The following is a 9,502-nucleotide window of genomic DNA, read 5'->3' as shown; positions in this document are numbered from 1 at the left end:
AAAATTTTAAAATGTTTGTTCTATATCTGTGAAATATGCCATTGGTTCTTTAATAGGGATTGTGTTGACTCTGTAAATTATTTTGGGTAGTATGGACATTTTGATGATGTTAATTCTTCCAATTCATGAACACAGTATATGCTTCCATTTGCTTGTGTCTTCCTTAATTTCTCTCTCCAGCGTTGTATAGTTTTACGTATTTATAATAATAGTTCTTAGAGGTTTTTTTTTTGCTTTCATTCAATAACTTTCTCCAGGGAAAAGTACTTCCAGTTACTTGATAGGAATAAGAAATTCAGCACGGTTGCAATACAGATCAAACCTATAGGTAGGCACTTAATACAATGCAGTCATATCATTAATGTCCATTTGGCTAAATAATCTTGGCTGGTGGTAAGGGGTACAGGGGCTTCACAAATCAGCATGTGCCTTGTACCTGCCTGCACCAATCGTGGTCTTCATGACAACATGGGACAAGATGGTGCTGGCCACTTGGATCAGGGCCCTCAAACCTGGCTCACTGATGCTTTCACAGAGTAAACCTCAATGAGATGTTCCACAGAGGGTGGAAGGCTCACATCTCCTCGGGTGGTGTCTGCTTTCTCCTGCTGTAAAGTCTGCCGCCACAGAGATTTTTCCCTCTGGTTCTCATTGATCCACGAAATACTGAAGTGAATTCAAGAAGTCATTAAATTAAGTCCATTCTGCATATCGTTTGGGTCCTGTCTTGAGCCTTTAGAATCCCTGACAATGTTTGCCATGAAGTCCCCAGTCTTTATACACTTTGTGGGTAACTTCGTAATTGTCCTCAGTAGGGAACATAAGAAAGTGTTTATTTTTAGGGAAAAAGTTGTAGCCTAAAGATGGGAATTTGCGCTAGGAGGTCCTAAAGAACTTGTACTCTGGGGTTTCCTCATTCCCTGGTGAATTTAGAGGGGAAACCCCCTCAAGCCTGGCCACTGGCCTTCCATTGTGACCCGCTTGCTGGAGGCCATGCATTAAGAAGAAGGGAATTTATCTCAGCATGAATTCAAGCAATACAAAAAATCTAGAAATGGTGAGGATCTTAAAGCAGCTATGATAAATATTATAAACATGACGATAGAATTGAAGAAAATACAAATACATTGAGAAAGAATATAAAACACATAAAGGACCCAGTGTTACTTCTAAATTTAAAAATCCCATCTTGCTGGATGAAATGACAGCACAGCAGAGAAAAGAAAGCACTAGTGAACTTGAAGACATAGAAATAGAAATATTCAAACTGAAGCACAGAGAGAAAAATGTTTGAAAAACCTAATAGAACCTCAGTGACATGAGAAAATTACCATCATCTAATACACATAGAATTGGAAGACCAGAAGAAATAAGGGAAGAAAAGATATTTGTTGAGGATGTGATGGTCAAAAATTATCAAATTTGATGAAAACTATAAATACACATACTTGAGAAAGTAAAAAAAAATCTCAAGAAGGATTAGAAAAGGTTCATCATAATTGAATTACTTAAAATAAGTTATGGTAAAAAATCTAATAAGCTGGAGGAAAAAGACCCATTATGAATAGCCACCAAAACAAGAGTTATTACAGACTTATCAATGAAAGCTATGTAAGCCAGAGGACAATGGAGAATCTTAAAATGCCTACAATGTTTGGGGAAAACAGCCCTGCCAATCAAGTATCTATATAAAGTAAAAATACTTTCAGAAAAATTCTTTCATACAAAAAACAGCTGAGTTTACCAGTTGTCTGGTGAGCTGAACTGCGAGAAATGGTCAAGGAACTGTTTTCGGCCAAACACAGGGAAGCTGCATCAGAACCTGGATCTACACGAGAGAACGAAGAACACAGGAAGTGGTAAGTATTTGTGTAAATAGGAAAGGATTTGTTTTTTTAAAAAATCCGATTTACTGAAAAGATTCGTCTTAGAGTAAAAATGATGACAGTGTGCTGTGGAGTTCATAGTTTATGCAAAGTTCAAAGAAACAAGAGCGCACAGAATAGAGGGGAAATGGAAGTATATCACCTCAAGGTCTTCACCCCGAGAGTAGTGTGGTAGGGTTTGCTGGTAAATGGAGATTATATGAAGATACTTGCTACAAACTGGAGAGCAACTGCTAAAAATGTAAAGCATAAAGGCAAAAGTGTGAACCCAAGAGAAAGCACATACAAGGGCAAAGCAGAGACAAGACCCTCAGGGGCAGTCGCACAACAAGGCAGGGTTGTAAGCGTCCAGCCGAGTCTATAAAGAAATTACAATACGTGTGAATGACCCACACGTTTCATTCAAGAGGCTTGTTCTATAGAGACAAGGCTCAGTCAGATTCTACTAGAAGCCCTCTGTAAATGTCCAGTTGTGGGGAAAATATGTTCAGAAGAAACCTGGTGTGATCATATCAGACAAAGTAGATCTGAAATGATTAAAAGTAATTGCTAAAATAAGAATTATTACCGGGGTAAGGACAAGCATTTCATAATAATGAAGTGATCAATTCATCAAGGGGACATAACATTCCTAAATCTTAAAATAAATATCAATCTGTCGAAGAAAAATACTTGCATACTTATAACACATTGGACAAAGGACAATGTCCTGAATATGGAACAGACTCTGGCAACAACTCAGAAATACTAAGAAATATACCAAAATAAGTAACGGGCAGAGGATTCTGATAAGGCTGTGTATATAGACACGTCACCTTATGTGTGCACATGTGGAACTGTGCTTCCCATGAGAAGCAGGACTGCACGTCCAAGCCGAGAGACACCCCAGCACGCCTACCAGGTCAGGGAAGACAAGGTAGACCGCCGCTCCTCGTGGCTGGCATAGGGGAGGTGCGCACGCTGGAAGATCTAAGATGATAGGTCACCTTGGGAAAGGACCCGGCAGCTGCTTAGGGCGTTCCGACCACGTGGACTGACTCCTAGGCTTTTATCAAAAGAAATGGGAAACGCAGGTTCACACAAAGACTTGTGTGCAAGTGTGCAGACTGATTCGTTTGTGATTGCCCGGACTAGGTGTCCACTAGATAAGGAAAGAACGAACGAAGTGGCGTGTCCCTGCGATGGGAGTAGGTCAGTCCCTCGGACACGCGACAGGGGTTGATCTCAAAGTCAGTTCCTTCCGTGGAAGAAGTCGGGAAGCAAAGGGCAAATACTGTGGGGCCCGGCCGAGTGGCGGTCTGAGCAGGCCTAACGGGAGCGAACACATCAGGGCTCCAGGCTGCCGGGGAAGGGCGATTTGGCAGAAAGTCACGGGGTGTTCTGGCGGTGACGAGAATTCTGATATATTGTGGTTATAGTAATATTTTGCTCACATTTGTCAAAACTTATTGAACTGTAGATTCAAAATATGTGCATCAGTAACTTTCATTATCAAAAATATTCCTGGTGAATTTTTATCGAGTTTCTAATAGGTGTTCAGCTAGCACCATGGGTGGGGTCCAGGTTGGGCCAGGTGAAAGCCCCTGTCATCTTCTTTGCTATTTCAGTTTCCCGGAACATTCCATTTGCCATGCCTGCGCCATCATCTAAAACTCTTCCAGATCAGGTTTGGTGTTTGTTTTGAACAGGGTGTTTTCTTTGCTTCTGCCACAAGATGGCAGGGCAGCCTGCTTGATGACAGGACAACATCCCCAACCCCGCCCGGACCCAGAGGTCCCCTTAGAACAGGGCTGGTGCCGACCAGGAGTATCTGGTGCTGCGGAAGGAAGGCCGGGAAAGGGCCGCCCTCCCGCCAGGGCCACCCAGCCATGCCTTGTCCTTTCATGTTTTATTCCCTTCAAATGCTAAGCAAAGGCCTCAGGGAGCATCAGCGTGGAGACCCGCGGACCTCGCTCACCCGCCAGGCGGCACCGAGCAGGCCCTCTGCCGGTTCAGTTACACCAACACTCCTGGGACGCCTGGGACCCAGCTCACACTGGGCATCTGTCACTACTAGGCCCTCAGCCACCTGGGCCAGGAGCTGTGTTCATTAGAGTGAGGACCGTTTAGGACCGCTCCCACCGCTGGCCTGCTGTCCCCAGCTCTGTCCTTCGCATGGGCTGCCACCAGGGAGGAGGGGAGGAAGGGGGGCTACAGTGGCGCCTTAGTCCTCGTGGGGGGCTACAGTGGCGCCTTAGTCCTCCCTTCTGCCAGCTCTTGCTGTTGCCGCAGCAGAAAGTATTTTGCTTGGTGACAGGTCGGTCATCGTCAGCCCATGTGTCACAGGGAATGAGAGGCTGAAATGGGAAACAAGGACAGTGAGTTATGACCAAACACAAGAGCAGCAACAAGGCCCTGAGCTGCCGCCGCCGGAAGGTGGTGTTGGATAGAGTCTGACTGCCAGAGGCAGTTGGCAAGAAAAATGCTAATACTCAACGGAGAACTTATTCTTTATGTCACTTTAGGTCCAAGAGGCTTAAACAGCAACAATACGATACAGCCTCTCAAAATAGCCCCGCTGTGATTTGTAGAAAAATTCTTCAGAGGGCGTTTTCTTCGGAAATGTTTGCGGACCTCCTAAGGTGCCATAGTTGACAAGAAGTGAATTAGGTAAAATGACAGAAAAGAGAAACAATTACATTCGTGTCTGAAAACTAAGCTTTAGCAATGGGAGTGTAGAGGGAGGGGTGCCTGATTCGAGGGGCATCTTTCCGAAAGCTTAGTTTGCATGTTTCTCTTCTTCACTGAGAGGATGCTGGGTCCTTGCTAGGCGGTCAGGGTGACATGGCCTGTGAACTACGAGGAGAGAATTTTCTCAGAAGGGGGGACAAGGTGAGTGGTCTCAGGCGCTGGTGGAAAGGGGTGCAGCCGGCTACTTCCTTTCTGAGGGTTTTTAAAAAAGAGATATTCTGCCAGTTGGAGAAGGATCTCCAGAGAGAAAGGGAAGCAGGCTTCAGCTGCGGGAGCTGGGCGACATGCGGGCCAGATCCCACCCTCCCCGTCTGGCCTCCCTCCGAGCCGGTCTCCAAGGTAACGGGAAAGAGCTGTGCTACAGCCTTGGGCCTGTGTTCGGCTGTGAGGTCTGAGGGTCAGAGCATCCTGGTCTCCAGAGCAGGCCACACCAGGCGGCCGCTCCTGCAGACCCGCCAGTTCCAACCTCAGCAGCAAGAAGCCAGGGAACAGGCAGGGATTTTGTCCAGGCACAGCCCCTGGGCTGAGCGAGGTTCTGAGGTTCTGGGGCGGTTCGGAGAGCTGCAGCTGACCGTGGAGCTTCCAAACTTTCTGCAATTCAGACAGTGCTTCCTAACTGCACATCCAAGTACAAATGCTCATGACTAGAAATTAGATATGTACATTTAGTGTGATGCATACAGTGATATCTGCATATTTATATGCAAACAGGACAGTCTGTTTACCCATCTGTCTGTCCCACCAGGAGATGCACCTCAACCAGGAAAATGCAGACGACTCTCGCAGTAAAGTTCCAGAGCGGGGAGACCGGGGAGACAGTGGGCTGGTAGGGGATGGTCCTTAGGACAGACAGACAAACGGAGGCTGAGGCACTGCATTTCCATCTGCTGGGCCAGCCTGCTGTGGCGTCCACACATGAGGGGCTGAAAATGAGAGCTGGCGACTCGTTCATGTTTTAAGGAGTCCGCGGGTTCCACTGCTAAGAGAGAAATGCTTTAGGCCGTGAGTCCTGGCTATGGTCTGACGTGAACTGGGAGAGGTGATTGCTACATGCAAACACGGTGTCTCTGGAGACAGTAACCGAGTCGGGGGGACGAGGCCAGCTAAACAAACTGAGGTGGGGTGGGCAGTGGGCCTCGCAATGAGACACCTGAACTCGTGGGACGGCCAAGGTGTTCGGTGCAGGGATGGGGAGCTGTCGGAAGGAGGGTGCTCAGAGGCAGGTGGGGCAGGGGCACAGCCAGTTCAGGCCCCATCAAGTCGTTCCCCATGCACATTTTCAGCAGGAGTGGTGACCGTGCACGTTCTAGGTGCCGGAGCAGAGCCAGGCCCAGGCGAGCTGATGGCCGTGCCCTCAGCACCCACACGTCCTCACTGGGGGCAGATCCATCCTGAGAGGGGATTCGCGGTGAGTCCAACCTCCGCAGCAGAGTACTTTGTGCTCGGTCAGAAACATCTGCTTGGCTGCAGGGAAGCGTGGGGGGCGGGCCTTGGCCACCCCGAGTGGGGATGTGTTTAGCGTGGAGCTACAGCAGAGAGAAGCGAAAAGGGTGCTGCACTAAGCAAACTAGGAAGGTGTTTAAAAGGAGCGTGCCCAGGTGTTGCTGGGCCCCACGGGGATGAGCACAAATATCCCAGAGGGCAGTTTGCCGGTGTAGGCAAAGCTTGAACAGTGCGCACAGTTTCAACTCTGCAAGTTCACTTCCAGAAGGTTTTCTTGGGAAGACAATCAGAGATGGGCAAACATACACAGGATGATGATAAAATTATGCAAATGTTGCTTTTCAGAAGAGATACAAATCTCTTTTTCATACAGCAAATAAATCTCGTTTTTCACACAATAGACTATTGGGAAACAAAACCATGCTTCAGAAGAATATATAATAATCAGAAAAGTGAGACTCATCTCTGAGTGATGACTCATAGGTGAGCTTTTATTAATTTTTTTTAATTTGCTGCAATTTTAAAACAGGACTTTGGTAAAAATCTCAACCAGAATTAGGCAAGGTTTGATCTTCATCACACAAAGCTAAGAAATAAAGACTTGAGCATTTTTTATTTCTCAGTTGAATCCAAAAGACGAAACGTGGTTCAGTTAAATATGGACAGCAAAATCGGCTTCAAGTATTAAATAGTAAGTGCTTAAAGACAACAGATTTACTTCTTCGATGAGTTTCACAGACTATTAGTGCTTTGAAGGATTTTTGTATTTATTCTATCAAAGTATTAATTATGTTTTTAATTATTTAACCTGATGGCAAAAAAGTATTGTATTTCTTCAACTGGACCAGGCATAACTGCCCACGAGGCAATTTAGCATGTGTGATAACGCACACTAATATCACCTCAAGCATTTGTTTTAATACTTGTTTCATTGTTCCCTGTTCCATTTACTTATAGTTGGTGTTTTGTGGGCAGAGTACTCCTTGTGCATTTTATTTCCTTAGGCTTTGGGTAACTCTCTTGTCAGCACACACGTTTGGTAATTTCTATAGAAAGAACTAGTTCACCAGATGCCCACTGATTCTCAACAATAAACCGCACATGAGAATGGACTTCTGGTCGACCTGCAGGACAGGCTGCTGAGCAGGCTGTGGACAGGGCTGGTCCTCTCACTTCAGAATTGGGTGACAGAAATTCTCTTTAATCTTTGGTATTTGCCTGCTTTTCAAAATATGCTTGGACACTTTTCATCTTAAGTTTCTCCTCCCACAGATTCATTTTCACCCAAACTCTTTCCTCCATTCTGGCTGCTTTGTTGCCTTTCGTCATTTCCTCTGACTCTCCATTTCACCGCTGGTCTCCGTGGCCTCACAGACTTCCCGGGAAGACTTTGTCTTGTCTATGAACAATTCATTTCTCTCCACTGCCAGAAACTGTTGTGTTGCTACAATGAAACTGTTTAGCCACAGTAAAGGAGCATCCTAAACACTTTTAACAACATGACTAAGTGAGAGAACTAAGAGCTGATCGATGAGTAGTCAAAAAACACATGGCAGAAATGTATCTATTGCTTGTCAGGTTATTGGTATGACTGAGATGCTTGGTACTCATGAATGTTTATTTGTCCTTTCATATGGCTGGGAATATTGGTTTTTGGTATAGTGGACTGGTAGGCAATTCTGAATGTGTGAAATCTTGTGTACTGGATTTACGTGTTTATTTTTTAGTATTTTGTTGGATTTATTTATCTATTTATTTAACATCATACTTACCTCTTTTTCTTCTTTTTAAGGTATTTTTAATTGATTATGCTATTACAGTTTTCACAATCCCCCCTTACCCTCCTCTGCCCTGAACCCCCAACCCTCTAGCATCCTCCCTTAGTTCATGTCCATGGGTTGTACATGTCAGTTCTTTGAGTTCTCTGTTTCCTATACCATTTTTATCTCTCCCCATCTGTTTTATGCCCACTAATTATACTTCTTCCCTGTACCTTTCCCCCTTACTCCTTCCCTCCCCTTCCCCACTGATAACGCTTCATGTGATCTTCATTTCTCTGATTCTTAGTCTTTGTTTTCTTTTTCTTTTTTTAGGTTCATTTGTTGATAGTTGTGACTTCATTGTCATTCTACTGTTCATATTTTTGATCTTCTTTTTCTTAGATAAGTCCCTTTAACATTTCATATAATAATGGCTTGGTGATGATAAACTTCTTTAACTTGACCTTGTCTGGGAAGCACTTCATCTGCCCTTCCATTCTTAATGAAAGCTTCGCTGGATAGAAAACCCTGCTGCCTGGGAGGCTGTTCGTCTGCGCTGCCATGGCCACAGCTATGCGTGAACCGTGAGGACTGTGTGGTGGTCGCTGTGCCACTTGGTCCCTAGAACCAAGTCAGGATTCTGATTCTGTTCTGTCTGGGTAGACACAGTGCTAGTGGCTCTCCTTTCGCATTTGACGCCGTGTGCTCCACTCATTTTGCTTATGTGTCCTCTCAGTGTTTATTTATTTGATTAGGGGTTGGGACAAGGCCTGTCACTCAGAGTGATGTCAGGACAGGCCTGCGGACCACAGTCTTCCAGCAGAAGGAATGACGCAGCTGTGTGTCTGTCCCACCTGCTGGGGTCTCTGGGTATGTGCTTCCAGGACAGCACCCTGAGAGTGTGGTCTTGGGGCGCTGCACCCCCCAGCCTTTGAAAGGGAGTGCTGTGTCAGGGACAGTGACCCCGAATCCTGTCCTGCTCGAGGTGAGGAGGCCAGCCTCCCGCTGCCCACCTGACAATGATGGTGACTGAGGCCAGGCCAGGTGACCTCTAGGAAGCCTGGGCACAAACTCTGCTGGTGGCCTGTCTATCTACTTGCCTCAATCTGGCTTGTCTTCTGTCCCTTGCAGGTCAGTGTGGCCTGTGGGCCCTGGGTCCCCATGCAGTGGAAGAGTCCTCCCCTTTGTTGTCCCCTGCAGGGTGGGGCAGCCCTGGTGGCCAGCAGATATGCGTCTGTGGTGGAGCTCGCTGGGGGCTGCCGTGGGGTCAGGGTGCAGGTGGGCCCCGAAGTGCAACTGCAGGGCAGGGTGCTCAGCACGGCCCTGCCGGCTCAGCCCAGGCAGATAATGCCCAGGACCCCTGCCTGTGGTAGGGCAGGGGCGTGGCCCCTCAGGGGCTCTCCATGCTGGTGGGGACAGATGTCTGGGGAAAATGAACATTCTTACTGATGTTTTCTCAGGGGGAGGGGGCCAGGCTTAGGCTCCGCCCTCCCGTGCGATTGCCTGACTCCTGGACCGCCCCCCCCCCCCACCGCCACAGATGAGACCACAGATAGCGGTGCAGGGTGTGCAGATCTCTGCAATCCAGCTACACGCGTGTGTTTGGGAGACGCCCAGCTGGCCGGGGAAGGGTGCTCCTCCCAGCCCTGGGGTTAGTCTGGAACAGCCCGGGCCTCATCGCAG

Source organism: Sturnira hondurensis, unplaced genomic scaffold, assembly GCF_014824575.4.
Source record: "Sturnira hondurensis isolate 20B ecotype Veracruz unplaced genomic scaffold, ASM1482457v3 Scaffold0000167, whole genome shotgun sequence".
Classification (NCBI taxonomy): domain Eukaryota; kingdom Metazoa; phylum Chordata; class Mammalia; order Chiroptera; family Phyllostomidae; genus Sturnira; species Sturnira hondurensis.
Note: the sequence above shows the minus strand (reverse complement) of the source record.